At 46.4% G+C, this 21157-nt stretch overlaps 27 non-coding genes across 27 annotated transcripts; 19 read left to right on the top strand and 8 right to left on the bottom strand.

The window, feature by feature from the left end:
* Positions 1-35: 35 nt before the first annotated feature.
* Positions 36-149, top strand: LOC140320856 (U5 spliceosomal RNA). The gene has a single exon (XR_011918631.1). It is a non-coding gene; the product is annotated as a U5 spliceosomal RNA (small nuclear RNA).
* A 267-nt stretch (positions 150-416) lies between these two features.
* On the top strand, positions 417-607 carry LOC140320509 (U2 spliceosomal RNA). The gene has a single exon (XR_011918350.1). It is a non-coding gene; the product is annotated as a U2 spliceosomal RNA (small nuclear RNA).
* Positions 608-1016: 409 nt separating this feature from the next.
* LOC140266070 (U5 spliceosomal RNA) lies at positions 1017-1130 on the top strand. Its single transcript, XR_011906739.1, has one exon. It is a non-coding gene; the product is annotated as a U5 spliceosomal RNA (small nuclear RNA).
* Positions 1131-1405: 275 nt separating this feature from the next.
* Positions 1406-1596, top strand: LOC140266222 (U2 spliceosomal RNA). The gene has a single exon (XR_011906870.1). It is a non-coding gene; the product is annotated as a U2 spliceosomal RNA (small nuclear RNA).
* Positions 1597-2005: 409 nt separating this feature from the next.
* On the top strand, positions 2006-2119 carry LOC140320691 (U5 spliceosomal RNA). The gene has a single exon (XR_011918481.1). It is a non-coding gene; the product is annotated as a U5 spliceosomal RNA (small nuclear RNA).
* A 1416-nt stretch (positions 2120-3535) lies between these two features.
* Positions 3536-3699, bottom strand: LOC140266237 (U1 spliceosomal RNA). Its single transcript, XR_011906884.1, has one exon. It is a non-coding gene; the product is annotated as a U1 spliceosomal RNA (small nuclear RNA).
* Positions 3700-4525: 826 nt separating this feature from the next.
* LOC140320857 (U5 spliceosomal RNA) lies at positions 4526-4639 on the top strand. Its single transcript, XR_011918632.1, has one exon. It is a non-coding gene; the product is annotated as a U5 spliceosomal RNA (small nuclear RNA).
* Positions 4640-4906: 267 nt separating this feature from the next.
* Positions 4907-5097, top strand: LOC140320422 (U2 spliceosomal RNA). Its single transcript, XR_011918273.1, has one exon. It is a non-coding gene; the product is annotated as a U2 spliceosomal RNA (small nuclear RNA).
* Positions 5098-5483: 386 nt separating this feature from the next.
* On the top strand, positions 5484-5599 carry LOC140265638 (U5 spliceosomal RNA). Its single transcript, XR_011906344.1, has one exon. It is a non-coding gene; the product is annotated as a U5 spliceosomal RNA (small nuclear RNA).
* A 1414-nt stretch (positions 5600-7013) lies between these two features.
* Positions 7014-7177, bottom strand: LOC140266249 (U1 spliceosomal RNA). Its single transcript, XR_011906895.1, has one exon. It is a non-coding gene; the product is annotated as a U1 spliceosomal RNA (small nuclear RNA).
* Positions 7178-8003: 826 nt separating this feature from the next.
* Positions 8004-8117, top strand: LOC140320858 (U5 spliceosomal RNA). The gene has a single exon (XR_011918633.1). It is a non-coding gene; the product is annotated as a U5 spliceosomal RNA (small nuclear RNA).
* Positions 8118-8384: 267 nt separating this feature from the next.
* LOC140320424 (U2 spliceosomal RNA) lies at positions 8385-8575 on the top strand. Its single transcript, XR_011918274.1, has one exon. It is a non-coding gene; the product is annotated as a U2 spliceosomal RNA (small nuclear RNA).
* Positions 8576-8984: 409 nt separating this feature from the next.
* LOC140265639 (U5 spliceosomal RNA) lies at positions 8985-9100 on the top strand. Its single transcript, XR_011906345.1, has one exon. It is a non-coding gene; the product is annotated as a U5 spliceosomal RNA (small nuclear RNA).
* Positions 9101-10514: 1414 nt separating this feature from the next.
* On the bottom strand, positions 10515-10678 carry LOC140266261 (U1 spliceosomal RNA). The gene has a single exon (XR_011906906.1). It is a non-coding gene; the product is annotated as a U1 spliceosomal RNA (small nuclear RNA).
* A 605-nt stretch (positions 10679-11283) lies between these two features.
* Positions 11284-11447, bottom strand: LOC140266274 (U1 spliceosomal RNA). Its single transcript, XR_011906917.1, has one exon. It is a non-coding gene; the product is annotated as a U1 spliceosomal RNA (small nuclear RNA).
* Positions 11448-12174: 727 nt separating this feature from the next.
* LOC140265647 (U5 spliceosomal RNA) lies at positions 12175-12288 on the top strand. The gene has a single exon (XR_011906352.1). It is a non-coding gene; the product is annotated as a U5 spliceosomal RNA (small nuclear RNA).
* Positions 12289-12537: 249 nt separating this feature from the next.
* Positions 12538-12728, top strand: LOC140320352 (U2 spliceosomal RNA). The gene has a single exon (XR_011918209.1). It is a non-coding gene; the product is annotated as a U2 spliceosomal RNA (small nuclear RNA).
* A 361-nt stretch (positions 12729-13089) lies between these two features.
* Positions 13090-13203, top strand: LOC140320693 (U5 spliceosomal RNA). The gene has a single exon (XR_011918483.1). It is a non-coding gene; the product is annotated as a U5 spliceosomal RNA (small nuclear RNA).
* A 1416-nt stretch (positions 13204-14619) lies between these two features.
* LOC140266286 (U1 spliceosomal RNA) lies at positions 14620-14783 on the bottom strand. The gene has a single exon (XR_011906928.1). It is a non-coding gene; the product is annotated as a U1 spliceosomal RNA (small nuclear RNA).
* An 826-nt stretch (positions 14784-15609) lies between these two features.
* Positions 15610-15723, top strand: LOC140320859 (U5 spliceosomal RNA). Its single transcript, XR_011918634.1, has one exon. It is a non-coding gene; the product is annotated as a U5 spliceosomal RNA (small nuclear RNA).
* A 267-nt stretch (positions 15724-15990) lies between these two features.
* Positions 15991-16181, top strand: LOC140320425 (U2 spliceosomal RNA). Its single transcript, XR_011918275.1, has one exon. It is a non-coding gene; the product is annotated as a U2 spliceosomal RNA (small nuclear RNA).
* Positions 16182-16567: 386 nt separating this feature from the next.
* On the top strand, positions 16568-16683 carry LOC140265640 (U5 spliceosomal RNA). The gene has a single exon (XR_011906346.1). It is a non-coding gene; the product is annotated as a U5 spliceosomal RNA (small nuclear RNA).
* Positions 16684-18097: 1414 nt separating this feature from the next.
* Positions 18098-18261, bottom strand: LOC140266298 (U1 spliceosomal RNA). Its single transcript, XR_011906939.1, has one exon. It is a non-coding gene; the product is annotated as a U1 spliceosomal RNA (small nuclear RNA).
* A 601-nt stretch (positions 18262-18862) lies between these two features.
* Positions 18863-19026, bottom strand: LOC140266166 (U1 spliceosomal RNA). Its single transcript, XR_011906820.1, has one exon. It is a non-coding gene; the product is annotated as a U1 spliceosomal RNA (small nuclear RNA).
* Positions 19027-19631: 605 nt separating this feature from the next.
* Positions 19632-19795, bottom strand: LOC140266310 (U1 spliceosomal RNA). Its single transcript, XR_011906950.1, has one exon. It is a non-coding gene; the product is annotated as a U1 spliceosomal RNA (small nuclear RNA).
* A 730-nt stretch (positions 19796-20525) lies between these two features.
* Positions 20526-20639, top strand: LOC140265591 (U5 spliceosomal RNA). Its single transcript, XR_011906301.1, has one exon. It is a non-coding gene; the product is annotated as a U5 spliceosomal RNA (small nuclear RNA).
* A 275-nt stretch (positions 20640-20914) lies between these two features.
* Positions 20915-21105, top strand: LOC140320320 (U2 spliceosomal RNA). Its single transcript, XR_011918180.1, has one exon. It is a non-coding gene; the product is annotated as a U2 spliceosomal RNA (small nuclear RNA).
* The last annotated feature ends 52 nt before the right edge of the window (positions 21106-21157 follow it).

The following is a 21157-nucleotide window of genomic DNA, read 5'->3' on the forward strand; positions in this document are numbered from 1 at the left end:
GGCCTGGTGCCCTGCTCCCGCAGTGACGGATAATCGTACTCTGGTTTCTCTTCATAACGTACAAGTCTTTCGCCTTTTACTAAAGACTTCCGTGGAGAGCAGCACTAATGAGTTGTTTCTATTTTTGGCAGGCTTTACCTTTGCGGGTGAAGCCCTTTCTGTCTGTGCAAAAGAAATCTTGTTCCTGTGCAGAGTGACTTCCCTGAGTAGAGTCGCCTTACTTGTTGTGACTGTGCCGATGTTGCTTGAATGGTGCTCGCGGGAGTGCAAAGTTATACCATTTAAAAGGGTGCTCAGTGCAGCGGGTGGGCGGAGGTGCAAAGTGACTCTCTGGCCACCTATGGCCATAAAAAGAACACCGCGACAAGTACGCATTGTGCCAGGAAGGGCACTCGGACGTGAACCAGTGGACAGTTATCGCTTCTCGGCCTTTTGGCTAAGATCAAGTGTAGTATCTGTTCTTATCAGTTTAATATCCGATATGTCCTCTATACGAGGACTACATATTAAATGGATTTTTAGGAACAGGAGTTGAAAAAGGCGCTTGCTCCGTTCACTCCAAGCATCGACCTGGTACTGCAGTGCTGCTGGCAACGGTGCGCTCTTCTCTGCTCTTGTGAAAAAGCAAACAGTGGTGCAGGATGGAAGTTTCAGGGAGCCCAAGATGAAATTTTCTTTTAGTCTAATGAGAAAAGGAAGTGAATGCGAGGCAGACTTTAACACGGCTCTGGGAGCGAGCCGAGTGCGGGCTAATCGGGAGAATTGCTTGAAAGAAACGCGACATCGAATGAGCGCTTAGAACAAAGCCTCAATACGGTGTTTCCCGTGGTGTTTGTGGCTGCCTTGTCTTTTGCACAGAGTAAAAGACAAGGCAGCCATCGAATAGGGCCCGATTGTTCCTACTTGGTCAGCCGAGGAGCAAGGGGGAGCAAGCATCTCAACCAAGCAAAGCTCACCATGGGGAAGGTGGCTATGCCAACTGGCCTGGTGCCCTGCTCCCGCAGTGACGGATAATCATACACTGGTTTCTCTTCATAACGTACAAGTCTTTCGCCTTTTACTAAAGATTTCTGTGGAGAGCAGCACTAATGAGTTGTTTCTATTTTTGGCAGGCTTTACCTTTGCGGGTGAAGCCCTTTCTGTCTGTGCAAAAGAAATCTTGTTCCTGTGCAGAGTGACTTCCCTGAGTAGAGTCGCCTTATTTGTTGTGACTGTGCCGATGTTGCTTGAATGGTGCTCGCGGGAGTGCAAAGTTATACCATTTAAAAGGGCTGAAGAGTGCTCAGTGCAGCGGGTGGGCGGAGGTGCAAAGTGACTCTCTGGCCACCTATGGCCATAAAAAGAACACCGCGACAAGTGCGCATTGTGCCAGGAAGGACCCTCGGACGTGAACCAGTGGACAGTTATCGCTTCTCGGCCTTTTGGCTAAGATCAAGTGTAGTATCTGTTCTTATCAGTTTAATATCTGATATGTCCTCTATAAGAGGACTACATATTAAATGGATTTTTAGGAACAGGAGTTGAAAAAGGAGCTTGCTCCGTTCACTCCAAGCATCGACCCGGTACTGCAGTGCCGCTGGGAACGGTGCGCTCTTCTCTGCTCTTGTGAAAAAGCAAACAGTGGTGAGGGATGGAAGTTTCAGGGAGCCCAAGATGAAATTTTCTTTTAGTCTGCTGAGAAAAGGGAGTGAATGCGAGGCAGACTTTAACACGGCTCTGGGAGCGAGCCGAGTGCGGGCTAACCGGGAGAATTGCTTGAAAGAAACGCGACACCGAATGAGCGCTCAGAACAAAGCCTCAATACGGTGTTTCCCGTGGTGTTTGTGGCTGCCTTGTCTTTTGCACAAAGTAAAAGACAAGGCAGCTATCGAATAGGGCCCGTTTGTTCCTACTTGGTCAGCCGAGGAGCAAGGGGGAGCAAGCGTCTCAACCAAGCAAAGCTCACCATGGGGAAGGTGGCTATGCCAACTGGCCTGGTGCCCTGCTCCCGCAGTGACGGATAATCGTACTCTGGTTTCTCTTCATAACGTACAAGTCTTTCGCCTTTTACTAAAGACTTCCGTGGAGAGCAGCACTAATGAGTTGTTTCTATTTTTGGATGGCTTTACCTTTGCGGGCTAAGTCTTTTCAGTCTGTGCAAAAGAAAATCATGTTGCTGTGCAGAGTGACTTCTCGGAGTAGAGTAGAGCCAAGTAGATTCTTATTTGTTGTTTCTCTATCTTTTGGTTAAGACTATGATTGCCTTCTCTGTGTCGTTGATTTTGTGCATGCTTTGGCATTAAGAACCTGTGCTTAAGAGGTATTTTTGTGCTTGATTAAAGTTTTCCAACTATATTGTAGTTAAAATTCTTTATCAAAATTTTTTTGGTTGTTTTTGCTTTCTTGCTCATTGCAGGTTGAAATACTGCAATGGCATTTGGAATTGCACCTGGAGGGTCCCCATCCAACAATGGCAAGACCCCCAGGGCTTCTAGGGCCTGAAACATCTCCCACCCATGATTGTCTTGCAGAAAAACAGAGGCTACATCCACTACCAGGGACAGCCGAAACTCTGCCGCGTGGGGAGCATGGGCACCTGTTGGACGCCTGCACAAAGGTATTTTGTCGCAAATGTAGAGAAATTGGTCACACCATCGAAGAGTGTACGAATGGCAGAAAGTGCAATCTCTGTGGAGAATAAAACCACCTCTTCAGAGATTGCCCAAAATCTTTTGCCAACAAGTTGAAATCCCTAAAAATACAGGAAGGAGGTGGAAATGGAGGGCAGTCAGAGGCAGTTGATGAGCTATTTAAAACAGCTAGGCTGGGAAATTCAAATTTACCACCAAAACCCCTGAATGGTGGACAGCAGTCAGGTGAGGCAGAAGACGGGGAGGGGCCTGCAGAAGCCCCACAAATGGAAAGCTCCTTTTAGGTTGAGGAAAGGCAAGGCAAGTTTATTTGTAGAGCACAATTCGTAAACAAAATTGCTTTACAGCTTCATAAAATCACAAGAAGGCCAATAAAATAATTCCATAAAAGATAGAAAATAACTAATTAATTAAATTAAAAGCGAAGAGTGCAAATAAAATACTTTCAGTTGTCATGTGCACAGCTAAATAGAACTGTTTTAAAGTCTATTCTCTGAGCGACAGAAAGCCAGTGCAGAGACCTGAGCACTGGACTAATATGGTGATATTTTCTGGTTCTAGTCAGGACTGAATGAACTGCTCTCCATCATTAGAGGCTTAAACTTTGATTAAAAGTAACCTATAAAAGCAATAGTTTGGCTTCTAATGACTGAAACAAAACCCAGAAGAGTGGTGCGACAGTGAAGCTCTGGAGCACCTTTGAAGAAGCACCTTTAGCAGCAGTAAGTTGGTTTCCTGTGTGACGTTAGCAGTCTCTTTATCGGCTATCATATAGCAGCATTTGGCAAACCTTCAGCGTACCTTATTAATCATCCATTTTAAAAATGGCAAGGTGTTATAAAACAGTGACACAAGGTCAAAAAAGGGTAATGTAGACCAAAAAAGTTCATGTTAAACAGCCAAATCAGGGGAAAGCGCGAACGCAGTCCCCCACTACCAGAAATTATGCAGTCGAGATTCCCACATTTGGGGAATTCGCAAGGGTCAGTACAGTCGGTGTGCAATGACTGAGCCTCGCCTTGAGTGAACCACCTTCTTGATCATGGTGTCTCTCCTGCCAGGTAAGTATGAGTTGGAAATGTCAGAGGCTGATACCTCTTTCCCAGGTGCCTCACTCGGCCGGACGGTGCTGCAACCATGCCAGCAGCAGCAGCTACCCCGAAACTAAAATGTTTGCAGATTAAACAGTAAGGCTTTTCATTATCTTTCTGATCACTTCTTCTTTTAAACAACCAAGGAACTTGCAGCACAAATGTATTTCTTTCCCCTACTTCCCATCTCTAAAGCCACACCCACACTGGGAAATTTCTCAGTTCAGGCAAACCCTCACGGCTGGGCAGCTGCATATCTCCAGTGCAGACATGCTGCAGCATTTGGCAAACCTTGCTATCTTGCATATCTCCAGTGCAGACAGACAACAAAGGAACTTGCAGCAAAAATGTATTTCTTTCAGCGCATCTCCAAGCATCGACCCGGTACTGCAGTGCCGCTGGGAACGGTGCGCTCTTCTCTGCTCTTGTGAAAAAGCAAACAGTGGTGCAGGATGGAAGTTTCTTTTAGTCTGCTGAGAAAAGGGAGTGAATGCGAGGCAGACTTTAACACGGCTCTAGGAGCGAGCCGAGTGCGGGCTAACCGGGAGAATTGCTTGAAAGAAACGCGACACCGAATGAGCGCTCAGAACAAAGCCTCAATACGGTGTTTCCCGTGGTGTTTGTGGCTGCCTTGTCTTTTGCACAGAGTAAAAAAAAAGGCAGCCATCGAATAGGGCCTGATTGTTCCTACTTGGTCAGCCGAGGAGCAAGAGGGAGCAAGCGTCTCAACCAAGCAAAGCTCACCATGGGGAAGGTGGCTATGCCAACTGGCCTGGTGCCCTGCTCCCGCAGTGACGGATAATCGTACTCTGGTTTCTCTTCATAACGTACAAGTCTTTCGCCTTTTACTAAAGACTTCCGTGGAGAGCAGCACTAATGAGTTGTTTCTATTTTTGGCAGGCTTTACCTTTGCGGGTGAAGCCCTTTCTGTCTGTGCAAAAGAAATCTTGTTCCTGTGCAGAGTGACTTCCCTGAGTAGAGTCGCCTTACTTGTTGTGACTGTGCCGATGTTGCTTGAATGGTGCTCGCGGGAGTGCAAAGTTATACCCTTTAAAAGGGTGCTCAGTGCAGCGGGTGGGCGGAGGTGCAAAGTGACTCTCTGGCCACCTATGGCCATAAAAAGAACACCGCGACAAGTACGCATTGTGCCAGGAAGGGCACTCGGACGTGAACCAGTGGACAGTTATCGCTTCTCGGCCTTTTGGCTAAGATCAAGTGTAGTATCTGTTCTTATCAGTTTAATATCCGATATGTCCTCTATACGAGGACTACATATTAAATGGATTTTTAGGAACAGGAGTTGAAAAAGGCGCTTGCTCCGTTCACTCCAAGCATCGACCCGGTACTGCAGTGCCGCTGGGAACGGTGCGCTCTTCTCTGCTCTTATGAAAAAGCAAACAGTGGTGCAGGATGGAAGTTTCTTTTAGTCTGCTGAGAAAAGGGAGTGAATGCGAGGCAGACTTTAACAAGGCTCTGGGAGCGAGCCGAGTGCGGGCTAACCGGGAGAATTGCTTGAAAGAAACGCGACACCGAATGAGCGCTCAGAACAAAGCCTCAATACGGTGTTTCCCGTGGTGTTTGTGGCTGCCTTGTCTTTTGCACAGAGTAAAAGACAAGGCAGCCATCGAATAGGGCCCGATTGTTCCTACTTGGTCAGCCGAGGAGCAAGGGGGAGCAAGCGTCTCAACCAAGCAAAGCTCACCATGGGGAAGGTGGCTATGCCAACTGGCCTGGTGCCCTGCTCCCGCAGTGACGGATAATCGTACTCTGGTTTCTCTTCATAACGTACAAGTCTTTCGCCTTTTACTAAAGACTTCCGTGGAGAGCAGCACTAATGAGTTGTTTCTATTTTTGGATGGCTTTACCTTTGCGGGTGAAGTGTTTTCTGTTTGTGCAAAAGAAAATCATGTTGCTGTGCAGAGTGACTTCTCGGAGTAGAGTAGAGCCAAGTAGATTCTTATTTGTTGTTTCTCTATCTTTTGGTTAAGACTATGATTGCCTTCTCTGTGTCGTTGATTTTGTGCATGCTTTGGCATTAAGAACCTGTGCTTAAGAGGTATTTTTGTGCTTGATTAAAGTTTTCCAACTATATTGTAGTTAAAATTCTTTATCAAAATTTTTTTGGTTGTTTTTGCTTTCTTGCTCATTGCAGGTTGAAATACTGCAATGGCATTTGGAATTGCACCTGGTGGGTCCCCATCCAACAATGGCAAGACCCCCAGGGCTTCTAGGGCCTGAAACATCTCCCACCCATGATTGTCTTGCAGAAAAACAGAGGCTACATCCACTACCAGGGACAGCCGAAACTCTGCCGCGTGGGGAGCATGGGCACCTGTTGGACGCCTGCACAAAGGTATTTTGTCGCAAATGTAGAGAAATTGGTCACACCATCGAAGAGTGTACGAATGGCAGAAAGTGCAATCTCTGTGGAGAATAAAACCACCTCTTCAGAGATTGCCCAAAATCTTTTGCCAACAAGTTGAAATCCCTAAAAATACAGGAAGGAGGTGGAAATGGAGGGCAGTCAGAGGCAGTTGATGAGCTATTTAAAACAGCTAGGCTGGGAAATTCAAATTTACCACCAAAACCCCTGAATGGTGGACAGCAGTCAGGTGAGGCAGAAGACGGGGAGGGGCCTGCAGAAGCCCCACAAATGGAAAGCTCCTTTTAGGTTGAGGAAAGGCAAGGCAAGTTTATTTGTAGAGCACAATTCGTAAACAAAATTGCTTTACAGCTTCATAAAATCACAAGAAGGCCAATAAAATAATTCCATAAAAGATAGAAAATAACTAATTAATTAAATTAAAAGCGAAGAGTGCAAATAAAATACTTTCAGTTGTCATGTGCACAGCTAAATAGAACTGTTTTAAAGTCTATTCTCTGAGCGACAGAAAGCCAGTGCAGAGACCTGAGCACTGGACTAATATGGTGATATTTTCTGGTTCTAGTCAGGACTGAATGAACTGCTCTCCATCATTAGAGGCTTAAACTTTGATTAAAAGTAACCTATAAAAGCAATAGTTTGGCTTCTAATGACTGAAACAAAACCCAGAAGAGTGGTGCGACAGTGAAGCTCTGGAGCACCTTTGAAGAAGCACCTTTAGCAGCAGTAAGTTGGTTTCCTGTGTGACGTTAGCAGTCTCTTTATCGGCTATCATATAGCAGCATTTGGCAAACCTTCAGCGTACCTTATTAATCATCCATTTTAAAAATGGCAAGGTGTTATAAAACAGTGACACAAGGTCAAAAAAGGGTAATGTAGACCAAAAAAGTTCATGTTAAACAGCCAAATCAGGGGAAAGCGCGAACGCAGTCCCCCACTACCAGAAATTATGCAGTCGAGATTCCCACATTTGGGGAATTCGCAAGGGTCAGTACAGTCGGTGTGCAATGACTGAGCCTCGCCTTGAGTGAACCACCTTCTTGATCATGGTGTCTCTCCTGCCAGGTAAGTATGAGTTGGAAATGTCAGAGGCTGATACCTCTTTCCCAGGTGCCTCACTCGGCCGGACGGTGCTGCAACCATGCCAGCAGCAGCAGCTACCCCGAAACTAAAATGTTTGCAGATTAAACAGTAAGGCTTTTCATTATCTTTCTGATCACTTCTTCTTTTAAACAACCAAGGAACTTGCAGCACAAATGTATTTCTTTCCCCTACTTCCCATCTCTAAAGCCACACCCACACTGGGAAATTTCTCAGTTCAGGCAAACCCTCACGGCTGGGCAGCTGCATATCTCCAGTGCAGACATGCTGCAGCATTTGGCAAACCTTGCTATCTTGCATATCTCCAGTGCAGACAGACAACAAAGGAACTTGCAGCAAAAATGTATTTCTTTCAGCGCATCTCCAAGCATCGACCCGGTACTGCAGTGCCGCTGGGAACGGTGCGCTCTTCTCTGCTCTTGTGAAAAAGCAAACAGTGGTGCAGGATGGAAGTTTCTTTTAGTCTGCTGAGAAAAGGGAGTGAATGCGAGGCAGACTTTAACACGGCTCTAGGAGCGAGCCGAGTGCGGGCTAACCGGGAGAATTGCTTGAAAGAAACGCGACACCGAATGAGCACTCAGAACAAAGCCTCAATACGGTGTTTCCCGTGGTGTTTGTGGCTGCCTTGTCTTTTGCACAGAGTAAAAAAAAAGGCAGCCATCGAATAGGGCCCGATTGTTCCTACTTGGTCAGCCGAGGAGCAAGAGGGAGCAAGCGTCTCAACCAAGCAAAGCTCACCATGGGGAAGGTGGCTATGCCAACTGGCCTGGTGCCCTGCTCCCGCAGTGACGGATAATCGTACTCTGGTTTCTCTTCATAACGTACAAGTCTTTCGCCTTTTACTAAAGACTTCCGTGGAGAGCAGCACTAATGAGTTGTTTCTATTTTTGGCAGGCTTTACCTTTGCGGGTGAAGCCCTTTCTGTCTGTGCAAAAGAAATCTTGTTCCTGTGCAGAGTGACTTCCCTGAGTAGAGTCGCCTTACTTGTTGTGACTGTGCCGATGTTGCTTGAATGGTGCTCGCGGGAGTGCAAAGTTATACCCTTTAAAAGGGTGCTCAGTGCAGCGGGTGGGCGGAGGTGCAAAGTGACTCTCTGGCCACCTATGGCCATAAAAAGAACACCGCGACAAGTACGCATTGTGCCAGGAAGGGCACTCGGACGTGAACCAGTGGACAGTTATCGCTTCTCGGCCTTTTGGCTAAGATCAAGTGTAGTATCTGTTCTTATCAGTTTAATATCCGATATGTCCTCTATACGAGGACTACATATTAAATGGATTTTTAGGAACAGGAGTTGAAAAAGGCGCTTGCTCCGTTCACTCCAAGCATCGACCCGGTACTGCAGTGCCGCTGGGAACGGTGCGCTCTTCTCTGCTCTTGTGAAAAAGCAAACAGTGGTGAGGGATGGAAGTTTCAGGGAGCCCAAGATGAAATTTTCTTTTAGTCTGCTGAGAAAAGGGAGTGAATGCGAGGCAGACTTTAACACGGCTCTGGGAGCGAGCCGAGTGCGGGCTAACCGGGAGAATTGCTTGAAAGAAACGCGACACCGAATGAGCGCTCAGAACAAAGCCTCAATACGGTGTTTCCCGTGGTGTTTGTGGCTGCCTTGTCTTTTGCACAAAGTAAAAGACAAGGCAGCTATCGAATAGGGCCCGTTTGTTCCTACTTGGTCAGCCGAGGAGCAAGGGGGAGCAAGCGTCTCAACCAAGCAAAGCTCACCATGGGGAAGGTGGCTATGCCAACTGGCCTGGTGCCCTGCTCCCGCAGTGACGGATAATCGTACTCTGGTTTCTCTTCATAACGTACAAGTCTTTCGCCTTTTACTAAAGACTTCCGTGGAGAGCAGCACTAATGAGTTGTTTCTATTTTTGGATGGCTTTACCTTTGCGGGTGAAGTGTTTTCTGTTTGTGCAAAAGAAAATCATGTTGCTGTGCAGAGTGACTTCTCGGAGTAGAGTAGAGCCAAGTAGATTCTTATTTGTTGTTTCTCTATCTTTTGGTTAAGACTATGATTGCCTTCTCTGTGTCGTTGATTTTGTGCATGCTTTGGCATTAAGAACCTGTGCTTAAGAGGTATTTTTGTGCTTGATTAAAGTTTTCCAACTATATTGTAGTTAAAATTCTTTATCAAAACTTTTTTGGTTGTTTTTGCTTTCTTGCTCATTGCAGGTTGAAATACTGCAATGGCATTTGGAATTGCACCTGGAGGGTCCCCATCCAACAATGGCAAGACCCCCAGGGCTTCTAGGGCCTGAAACATCTCCCACCCATGATTGTCTTGGAGAAAAACAGAGGCTACATCCACTACCAGGGACAGCCGAAACTCTGCCGCGTGGGGAGCATGGGCACCTGTTGGACGCCTGCACAAAGGTATTTTGTCGCAAATGTAGAGAAATTGGTCACACCATCGAAGAGTGTACGAATGGCAGAAAGTGCAATCTCTGTGGAGAATAAAACCACCTCTTCAGAGATTGCCCAAAATCTTTTGCCAACAAGTTGAAATCCCTAAAAATACAGGAAGGAGGTGGAAATGGAGGGCAGTCAGAGGCAGTTGATGAGCTATTTAAAACAGCTAGGCTGGGAAATTCAAATTTACCACCAAAACCCCTGAATGGTGGACAGCAGTCAGGTGAGGCAGAAGACGGGGAGGGGCCTGCAGAAGCCCCACAAATGGAAAGCTCCTTTTAGGTTGAGGAAAGGCAAGGCAAGTTTATTTGTAGAGCACAATTCGTAAACAAAATTGCTTTACAGCTACATAAAATCACAAGAAGGCCAATAAAATAATTCCATAAAAGATAGAAAATAACTAATTAATTAAATTAAAAGCGAAGAGTGCAAATAAAATACTTTCAGTTGTCATGTGCACAGCTAAATAGAACTGTTTTAAAGTCTATTCTCTGAGCGACAGAAAGCTAGTGCAGAGACCTGAGCACTGGACTAATATGGTGATATTTTCTGGTTCTAGTCAGGACTGAATGAACTGCTCTCCATCATTAGAGGCTTAAACTTTGATTAAAAGTAACCTATAAAAGCAATAGTTTGGCTTCTAATGACTGAAACAAAACCCAGAAGAGTGGTGCGACAGTGAAGCTCTGGAGCACCTTTGAAGAAGCACCTTTAGCAGCAGTAAGTTGGTTTCCTGTGTGACGTTAGCAGTCTCTTTATCGGCTATCATATAGCAGCATTTGGCAAACCTTCAGCGTACCTTATTAATCATCCATTTTAAAAATGGCAAGGTGTTATAAAACAGTGACACAAGGTCAAAAAAGGGTAATGTAGACCAAAAAAGTTCATGTTAAACAGCCAAATCAGGGGAAAGCGCGAACGCAGTCCCCCACTACCAGAAATTATGCAGTCGAGATTCCCACATTTGGGGAATTCGCAAGGGTCAGTACAGTCGGTGTGCAATGACTGAGCCTCGCCTTGAGTGAACCACCTTCTTGATCATGGTGTCTCTCCTGCCAGGTAAGTATGAGTTGGAAATGTCAGAGGCTGATACCTCTTTCCCAGGTGCCTCACTCGGCCGGACGGTGCTGCAACTTCAACTGTCTGGTGTGCCATGCCAGCAGCAGCAGCTACCCCGAAACTAAAATGTTTGCAGATTAAAACAGTAAGGCTTTTCATTATCTTTCTGAGCACTTCTTCTTTTAAACAACCAAGGAACTTTCAGCACAAATGTATTTCATTCCCTTCCTCCCCATCTCTAAAGCCACACCCACACTGGGAAATTTCTCAGTTGAGGCAAACCCTCACGGCTGGGCAGCTGCATATCTCCAGTGCAGACATGCTGCAGCATTTGGCAAACCTTGCTAAACATCCACTTCAGTGGTCACATTTCCTTTTTTTTTCATTTTGTTCCTCCCCATCTCTAAGGCAATGCCCACCTGCCTGGGGTGACTGCACTGTATGACCTCACCTGACAACTGCGCAGCTAAATATCTGTTGTGTAGACATGCTGCAGCATTCAGCGTACCTTACTAAACATCCATTTTAAAGATGGCAAGGTGTTGCTAAAACAGTGACACAAGGTCAAAACACGGTAATGTAGACCAGAAATATTCATGTTAAACAGCCAAATCAGGGGAAAGCGCGAACGCAGTCCCCCACTACCAGAAATTATGCAGTCGAGATTCCCACATTTGGGGAATTCGCAAGGGTCAGTACAGTCGGTGTGCAATGACTGAGCCTCGCCTTGAGTGAACCACCTTCTTGATCATGGTGTCTCTCCTGCCAGGTAAGTATGAATTGGAAATGTCAGAGGCTGATACCTCTTTTTCAGGTGCCTCACTCGGCCAGACGGTGCTGCAACCAACCCAGCAGCAGCAGCTACCCCGGAACTAACACGTTTGCATCTCTAAGGCAATGCCCACCTGCCAAGAGTGACTGCACTGTATGACCTCACCTGACAACTGCGCAGCTGCATATCTGTTGTGTCGACATGCTGCAGCATTTGGCAAACCTTGCTATCTTGCATATCTCCAGTGCAGACAGACAACCAAGGAACTTGCAGCAAAAATGTATTTCTTTCAGCGCATCTCCAAGCATCGACCCGGTACTGCAGTGCCGCTGGGAACGGTGCGCTCTTCTCTGCTCTTGTGAAAAAGCAAACAGTGGTGCAGGATGGAAGTTTCAGGGAGCCCAAGATGAAATTTTCTTTTAGTCTGCTGAGAAAAGGGAGTGAATTCGAGGCAGACTTTAACACGGCTCTGGGAGAATTGCTTGAAAGAAACGCGACACCGAAGGAGCGCTCAGAACAATGCCTCAATACGGTGTTTCCCGTGGTGTTTGTGGCTGCCTTGTCTTTTGCACAGAGTAAAAGACAAGGCAGCCATCGAATAGGGCCGGATTGTTCCTACTTGGTCAGCCGAGGAGCAAGGGGGAGCAAGCGTCTCAACCAAGCAAAGCTCACCATGGGGAAGGTGGCTATGCCAACTGGCCTGGTGCCCTGCTCCCGCAGTGACGGATAATCGTACTCTGGTTTCTCTTCATAACGTACAAGTCTTTCGCCTTTTACTAAAGACTTCCGTGGGGAGCAGCACTAATGAGTTCTTTCTATTTTTGGCAGGCTTTACCTTTGCGGGTGAAGCCCTTTCTGTCTGTGCAAAAGAAATCTTGTTCCTGTGCAGAGTGACTTCCCTGAGTAGAGTCGCCTTACTTGTTGTGACTGTGCCGATGTTGCTTGAATGGTGCTCGCGGGAGTGCAAAGTTATACCATTTAAAAGGGCTGAAGAGTGCTCAGTGACTCTCTGGCCACCTATGGCCATAAAAAGAACACCGCGACAAGTGCGCATTGTGCCAGGAAGGGCCCTCGGACGTGAACCAGTGGACAGTTATCGCTTCTCGGCCTTTTGGCTAAGATCAAGTGTAGTGTCTGTTCTTATCAGTTTAATATCTGATATGTCCTCTATACGAGGACTACATATTAAATGGATTTTAAGGAACAGGAGTTGAAAAAGGAGCTTGCTCCGTTCACTCCAAGCATCGACCCGGTACTGCAGTGCCGCTGGGAACGGTGCGCTCTTCTCTGCTCTTGTGAAAAAGCAAAAACTGGTGCAGGATGGAAGTTTCTTTTAGTCTGCTGAGAAAAGGGAGTGAATGCGAGGCAGACTTTAACACGGCTCTGGGAGCGAGCCGGGTGCCGGCTAACCGGGAGAATTGCTTGAAAGAAACAAAGCCTCAATACGGTGTTTCCCGTGGTGTTTGTGGCTGCCTTGTCTTTTGCACAGAGTAAAAGACAAGGCAGCCATCGAATAGGGCCCGATTGTTCCTACTTGGTCAGCCGAGGAGCAAGGGGGAGCAAGCGTCTCAACCAAGCAAAGCTCACCATGGGGACGGTGGCTATGCCAACTGGCCTGGTGCCCTGCTCCCGCAGTGACGGATAATCGTACTCTGGTTTCTCTTCATAACGTACAAGTCTTTCGCCTTTTACTAAAGACTTCCGTGGAGAGCAGCACTAATGAGTTGTTTCTATTTTTGGATGGCTTTACCTTTGCGGGCTAAGTCTTTTCTGTTTGTGCAAAAGAAAATCATGTTGCTGTGCAGAGTGACTTCTCGGAGTAGAGTAGAGCCAAGTAGATTCTTATTTGTTGTTTCTCTATCTTTTGGTTAAGACTATGATTGCCTTCTCTGTGTCGTTGATTTTGTGCATGCTTTGGCATTAAGAACCTATGCTTAAGAGGTATTTTTGTGCTTGATTAAAGTTTTCCAACTATATTGTAGTTAAAATTCTTTATCAAAATGTTTTTGGTTGTTTTTGCTTTCTTGCTCATTGCAGGTTGAAATACTGCAATGGCATTTGGAATTGCACCTGGAGGGTCCCCATCCAACAATGGCAAGACCCCCAGGGCTTCTAGGGCCTGAAACATCTCCCACCCATGATTGTCTTGCAGAAAAACAGAGGCTACATCCACTACCAGGGACAGCCGAAACTCTGCCGCGTGGGGAGCATGGGCACCTGTTGGACGCCTGCACAAAGGTATTTTGTCGCAAATGTAGAGAAATTGGTCACACCATCGAAGAGTGTACGAATGGCAGAAAGTGCAATCTCTGTGGAGAATAAAACCACCTCTTCAGAGATTGCCCAAAATCTTTTGCCAACAAGTTGAAATCCCTAAAAATACAGGAAGGAGGTGGAAATGGAGGGCAGTCAGAGGCAGTTGATGAGCTATTTAAAACAGCTAGGCTGGGAAATTCAAATTTACCACCAAAACCCCTGAATGGTGGACAGCAGTCAGGTGAGGCAGAAGACGGGGAGGGGCCTGCAGAAGCCCCACAAATGGAAAGCTCCTTTTAGGTTGAGGAAAGGCAAGGCAAGTTTATTTGTAGAGCACAATTCGTAAACAAAATTGCTTTACAGCTTCATAAAATCACAAGAAGGCCAATAAAATAATTCCATAAAAGATAGAAAATAACTAATTAATTAAATTAAAAGCGAAGAGTGCAAATAAAATACTTTCAGTTGTCATGTGCACAGCTAAATAGAACTGTTTTAAAGTCTATTCTCTGAGCGACAGAAAGCCAGTGCAGAGACCTGAGCACTGGACTAATATGGTGATATTTTCTGGTTCTAGTCAGGACTGAATGAACTGCTCTCCATCATTAGAGGCTTAAACTTTGATTAAAAGTAACCTATAAAAGCAATAGTTTGGCTTCTAATGACTGAAACAAAACCCAGAAGAGTGGTGCGACAGTGAAGCTCTGGAGCACCTTTGAAGAAGCACCTTTAGCAGCAGTAAGTTGGTTTCCTGTGTGACGTTAGCAGTCTCTTTATCGGCTATCATATAGCAGCATTTGGCAAACCTTCAGCGTACCTTATTAATCATCCATTTTAAAAATGGCAAGGTGTTATAAAACAGTGACACAAGGTCAAAAAAGGGTAATGTAGACCAAAAAAGTTCATGTTAAACAGCCAAATCAGGGGAAAGCGCGAACGCAGTCCCCCACTACCAGAAATTATGCAGTCGAGATTCCCACATTTGGGGAATTCGCAAGGGTCAGTACAGTCGGTGTGCAATGACTGAGCCTCGCCTTGAGTGAACCACCTTCTTGATCATGGTGTCTCTCCTGCCAGGTAAGTATGAGTTGGAAATGTCAGAGGCTGATACCTCTTTCCCAGGTGCCTCACTCGGCCGGACGGTGCTGCAACCATGCCAGCAGCAGCAGCTACCCCGAAACTAAAATGTTTGCAGATTAAACAGTAAGGCTTTTCATTATCTTTCTGATCACTTCTTCTTTTAAACAACCAAGGAACTTGCAGCACAAATGTATTTCTTTCCCCTACTTCCCATCTCTAAAGCCACACCCACACTGGGAAATTTCTCAGTTCAGGCAAACCCTCACGGCTGGGCAGCTGCATATCTCCAGTGCAGACATGCTGCAGCATTTGGCAAACCTTGCTATCTTGCATATCTCCAGTGCAGACAGACAACAAAGGAACTTGCAGCAAAAATGTATTTCTTTCAGCGCATCTCCAAGCATCGACCCGGTACTGCAGTGCCGCTGGGAACGGTGCGCTCTTCTCTGCTCTTGTGAAAAAGCAAACAGTGGTGCAGGATGGAAGTTTCTTTTAGTCTGCTGAGAAAAGGGAGTGAATGCGAGGCAGACTTTAACACGGCTCTAGGAGCGAGCCGAGTGCGGGCTAACCGGGAGAATTGCTTGAAAGAAACGCGACACCGAATGAGCGCTCAGAACAAAGCCTCAATACGGTGTTTCCCGTGGTGTTTGTGGCTGCCTTGTCTTTTGCACAGAGTAAAAAAAAAGGCAGCCATCGAATAGGGCCCGATTGTTCCTACTTGGTCAGCCGAGGAGCAAGAGGGAGCAAGCGTCTCAACCAAGCAAAGCTCACCATGGGGAAGGTGGCTATGCCAACTGGCCTGGTGCCCTGCTCCCGCAGTGACGGATAATCGTACTCTGGTTTCTCTTCATAACGTACAAGTCTTTCGCCTTTTACTAAAGACTTCCGTGGAGAGCAGCACTAATGAGTTGTTTCTATTTTTGGCAGGCTTTACCTTTGCGGGTGAAGCCCTTTCTGTCTGTGCAAAAGAAATCTTGTTCCTGTGCAGAGTGACTTCCCTGAGTAGAGTCGCCTTACTTGTTGTGACTGTGCCGATGTTGCTTGAATGGTGCTCGCGGGAGTGCAAAGTTATACCATTTAAAAGGGTGCTCAGTGCAGCGGGTGGGCGGAGGTGCAAAGTGACTCTCTGGCCACCTATGGCCATAAAAAGAACACCGCGACAAGTGCGCATTGTGCCAGGAAGGGCACTCGGACGTGAACCAGTGGACAGTTATCGCTTCTCGGCCTTTTGGCTAAGATCAAGTGTAGTATCTGTTCTTATCAGTTTAATATCCGATATGTCCTCTATACGAGGACTACATATTAAATGGATTTTTAGGAACAGGAGTTGAAAAAGGCGCTTGCTCCGTTCACTCCAAGCATCGACCCGGTACTGCAGTGCCGCTGGGAACGGTGCGCTCTTCTCTGCTCTTATGAAAAAGCAAACAGTGGTGCAGGATGGAAGTTTCTTTTAGTCTGCTGAGAAAAGGGAGTGAATGCGAGGCAGACTTTAACAAGGCTCTGGGAGCGAGCCGAGTGCGGGCTAACCGGGAGAATTGCTTGAAAGAAACGCGACACCGAATGAGCGCTCAGAACAAAGCCTCAATACGGTGTTTCCCGTGGTGTTTGTGGCTGCCTTGTCTTTTGCACAGAGTAAAAGACAAGGCAGCCATCGAATAGGGCCCGATTGTTCCTACTTGGTCAGCCGAGGAGCAAGGGGGAGCAAGCGTCTCAACCAAGCAAAGCTCACCATGGGGAAGGTGGCTATGCCAACTGGCCTGGTGCCCTGCTCCCGCAGTGACGGATAATCGTACTCTGGTTTCTCTTCATAACGTACAAGTCTTTCGCCTTTTACTAAAGACTTCCGTGGAGAGCAGCACTAATGAGTTGTTTCTATTTTTGGATGGCTTTACCTTTGCGGGTGAAGTGTTTTCTGTTTGTGCAAAAGAAAATCATGTTGCTGTGCAGAGTGACTTCTCGGAGTAGAGTAGAGCCAAGTAGATTCTTATTTGTTGTTTCTCTATCTTTTGGTTAAGACTATGATTGCCTTCTCTGTGTCGTTGATTTTGTGCATGCTTTGGCATTAAGAACCTGTGCTTAAGAGGTATTTTTGTGCTTGATTAAAGTTTTCCAACTATATTGTAGTTAAAATTCTTTATCAAAACTTTTTTGGTTGTTTTTGCTTTCTTGCTCATTGCAGGTTGAAATACTGCAATGGCATTTGGAATTGCACCTGGAGGGTCCCCATCCAACAATGGCAAGACCCCCAGGGCTTCTAGGGCCTGAAACATCTCCCACCCATGATTGTCTTGGAGAAAAACAGAGGCTACATCCACTACCAGGGACAGCCGAAACTCTGCCGCGTGGGGAGCATGGGCACCTGTTGGACGCCTGCACAAAGGTATTTTGTCGCAAATGTAGAGAAATTGGTCACACCATCGAAGAGTGTACGAATGGCAGAAAGTGCAATCTCTGTGGAGAATAAAACCACCTCTTCAGAGATTGCCCAAAATCTTTTGCCAACAAGTTGAAATCCCTAAAAATACAGGAAGGAGGTGGAAATGGAGGGCAGTCAGAGGCAGTTGATGAGCTATTTAAAACAGCTAGGCTGGGAAATTCAAATTTACCACCAAAACCCCTGAATGGTGGACAGCAGTCAGGTGAGGCAGAAGACGGGGAGGGGCCTGCAGAAGCCCCACAAATGGAAAGCTCCTTTTAGGTTGAGGAAAGGCAAGGCAAGTTTATTTGTAGAGCACAATTCGTAAACAAAATTGCTTTACAGCTACATAAAATCACAAGAAGGCCAATAAAATAATTCCATAAAAGATAGAAAATAACTAATTAATTAAATTAAAAGCGAAGAGTGCAAATAAAATACTTTCAGTTGTCATGTGCACAGCTAAATAGAACTGTTTTAAAGTCTATTCTCTGAGCGACAGAAAGCTAGTGCAGAGACCTGAGCACTGGACTAATATGGTGATATTTTCTGGTTCTAGTCAGGACTGAATGAACTGCTCTCCATCATTAGAGGCTTAAACTTTGATTAAAAGTAACCTATAAAAGCAATAGTTTGGCTTCTAATGACTGAAACAAAACCCAGAAGAGTGGTGCGACAGTGAAGCTCTGGAGCACCTTTGAAGAAGCACCTTTAGCAGCAGTAAGTTGGTTTCCTGTGTGACGTTAGCAGTCTCTTTATCGGCTATCATATAGCAGCATTTGGCAAACCTTCAGCGTACCTTATTAATCATCCATTTTAAAAATGGCAAGGTGTTATAAAACAGTGACACAAGGTCAAAAAAGGGTAATGTAGACCAAAAAAGTTCATGTTAAACAGCCAAATCAGGGGAAAGCGCGAACGCAGTCCCCCACTACCAGAAATTATGCAGTCGAGATTCCCACATTTGGGGAATTCGCAAGGGTCAGTACAGTCGGTGTGCAATGACTGAGCCTCGCCTTGAGTGAACCACCTTCTTGATCATGGTGTCTCTCCTGCCAGGTAAGTATGAGTTGGAAATGTCAGAGGCTGATACCTCTTTCCCAGGTGCCTCACTCGGCCGGACGGTGCTGCAACTTCAACTGTCTGGTGTGCCATGCCAGCAGCAGCAGCTACCCCGAAACTAAAATGTTTGCAGATTAAAACAGTAAGGCTTTTCATTATCTTTCTGATCACTTCTTCTTTTAAACAACCAAGGAACTTGCAGCACAAACGTATCTCTTTCCCCTCCTCCCCATCTCTAAAGCCCCACCCACCCACACTGGGAAATTTCTCAGTTGAGGCAAACCCTCACGGCTGCATATCTCCAGTGCAGACATGCTGCAGCATTTGGCAAACCTTGCTAAACATCCACTTCAGTGGTCACATGTCCACTTTTTTTCCATTTTGTTCCTCCCCATCTCTAAGGCAATGCCCACCTGCCTGGGGTGACTGCACTGTATGACCTCACCTGACAACTGCGCAGCTGCATATCTGTTGTGTAGACATGCTGCAGCATTCGGCGTACCTTACTAATCATCAATTTTAAAGATGGCAAGGTGTTATAAAACAGTGACACAAGGTCAAAAAAGGGTAATGTAGACCAAAAAAGTTCATGTTAAACAGCCAAATCAGGGGAAAGCCCGAACGCAGTCCCCCACTACCAGAAATTATGCAGTCGAGATTCCCACATTTGGGGAATTTGCAAGGGTCAGTACAGTCGGTGTGCAATGACTGAGCCTCGCCTTGAGTGAACCACCTTCTTGATCATGGTGTCTCTCCTGCCAGGTAAGTATGAATTGGAAATGTCAGAGGCTGATACCTCTTTTTCAGGTGCCTCACTCGGCCGGACGGTGCTGCAACTTCAACTGTCTGGTGTGCCATGCCAGCAGCAGCAGCTACCCCGAAACTAAAATGTTTGCAGATTAAAACAGTAAGGCTTTTCATTATCTCTCTGATCACTTCTTCTTTTAAACAACCAAGGAACTTGCAGCACAAATGTATTTCTTTCCCCTACTTCCCATCTCTAAAGCCACACCCACCCACACTGGAAAATTTCCCAGTTGAGGCAAACCCTCACGGCTGAGCGGCTGCATATCTCCAGTGCAGACATGCTAGAGCATTAGGCAAACCTTGCTAAACATCCACTTCAGTGGTCACATGTCCTCTTTTTTCTTTTTGTTCCTCCCTATCTCTAAGGCAATGCCCACCTGCCTGGGGTGATTGCACTGTATGACCTCACCTGACTGCGCAGCTGCATATCTGTTGTGTAGACATGCTGCAGCATTCAGCGTACCTTACGAAACATCCATTTTATAGATGGCAAGGTGTTGTTAAAACAGTGACACAAGGTCAAAAACGGGAATTTTAGATGAGATATACTGATGTTAAACAGCCAAATCAGGGGAAAGCGCGAACGCAGTCCCCCACTACCAGAAATTATGCAGTCGAGATTCCCACATTTGGGGAATTCGCAAGGGTCAGTACAGTCGGTGTGCAATGACTGAGCCTCGCCTTGAGTGAACCACCTTCTTGATCATGGTGTCTCTCCTGCCAGGTAAGTATGAGTTGGAAATGTCAGAGGTTGATACCTCTTTTTCAGGTGCCTCACTCGGCCGGACGGTGCTGCAACTTCAACTGTCTGGTGTGCCATGCCAGCAGCAGCAGCTACCCCGAAACTAAAATGTTTGCAGATTAAAAAGTAAGGCTTTTCATTATCTTTCTGATCACTTCTTCTTTTAAACAACCAAGGAACTTGCAGCACAAATGTATTTCTTTCCCCTACTTCCCATCTCTAAAGCCACACCCACCCACACTGGGAAATTTCTCAGTTGAGGCAAACCCTCACGGCTGCATATCTCCAGTGCAGACATGCTGCAGCATTTGGCAAACCTTGCTAAACATCTACTTCAGTGGTCACATGTCCTCATTTTTCATTTTGTTCCTCCCCATCTCTAAGGCAATGCCCACCTGCCTGGGGTGACTGCACTGTATGACCTCACCTGACAACTGCCGAGCCGAGTGCGGGCTAACCGGGAGAATTGCTTGAAAGAAACGCGACACCGAATGAGCGCTCAGAACAAAGCCTCAATACGGTGTTTCCCGTGGTGTTTGTGGCTGCCTTGTCTTTTGCACAGAGTAAAAGACAAGGCAGCCATCGAATAGGGCCCGATTGTTCCTACTTGGTCAGCCGAGGAGCAAGGGGGAGCAAGCGTCTCAACCAAGCAAAGCTCACCATGGGGAAGGTGGCTATGCCAACTGGCCTGGTGCCCTGCTCCCGCAGTGACGGATAATCGTACTCTGGTTTCTCTTCATAACGTACAAGTCTTTCGCCTTTTACTAAAGACTTCCGTGGAGAGCAGCACTAATGAGTTGTTTCTATTTTTGGCAGGCTTTACCTTTCCGGGTGAAGCCCTTTCTGTCTGTGCAAAAGAAATCTTGTTCCTGTGCAGAGTGACTTCCCTGAGTAGAGTCGCCTTACTTGTTGTGACTGTGCCGATGTTGCTTGAATGGTGCTCGCGGGAGTGCAAAGTTATACCATTTAAAAGGGCTGAAGAGTGCTCAGTGCAGCGGGTGGGCGGAGGTGCAAAGTGACTCTCTGGCCACCTATGGCCATAAAAAGAACACCGCGACAAGTGCGCATTGTGCCAGGAAGGGCCCTCGGACGTGAACCAGTGGACAGTTATCGCTTCTCGGCCTTTTGGCTAAGATCAAGTGTAGTATCTGTTCTTATCAGTTTAATATCTGATATGTCCTCTATACGAGGACTACATATTAAATGGATTTTTAGGAACAGGAGTTGAAAAAGGATCTTGCTCCGTTCACTCCAAGCATCGACCTGGTACTGCAGTGTCGCTGGGAACGGTGCACTCTTCTCTGCTCTTGTGAAAAAGCAAACAGTGGTGCAGGATGGAAGTTTCAGGGAGC

The sequence above is a fragment of the Leuresthes tenuis genome, unplaced genomic scaffold, assembly GCF_036924035.1.
Source record: "Leuresthes tenuis unplaced genomic scaffold, fLeuTen1.0.hap1 SCAF_12, whole genome shotgun sequence".
Classification (NCBI taxonomy): domain Eukaryota; kingdom Metazoa; phylum Chordata; class Actinopteri; order Atheriniformes; family Atherinopsidae; genus Leuresthes; species Leuresthes tenuis.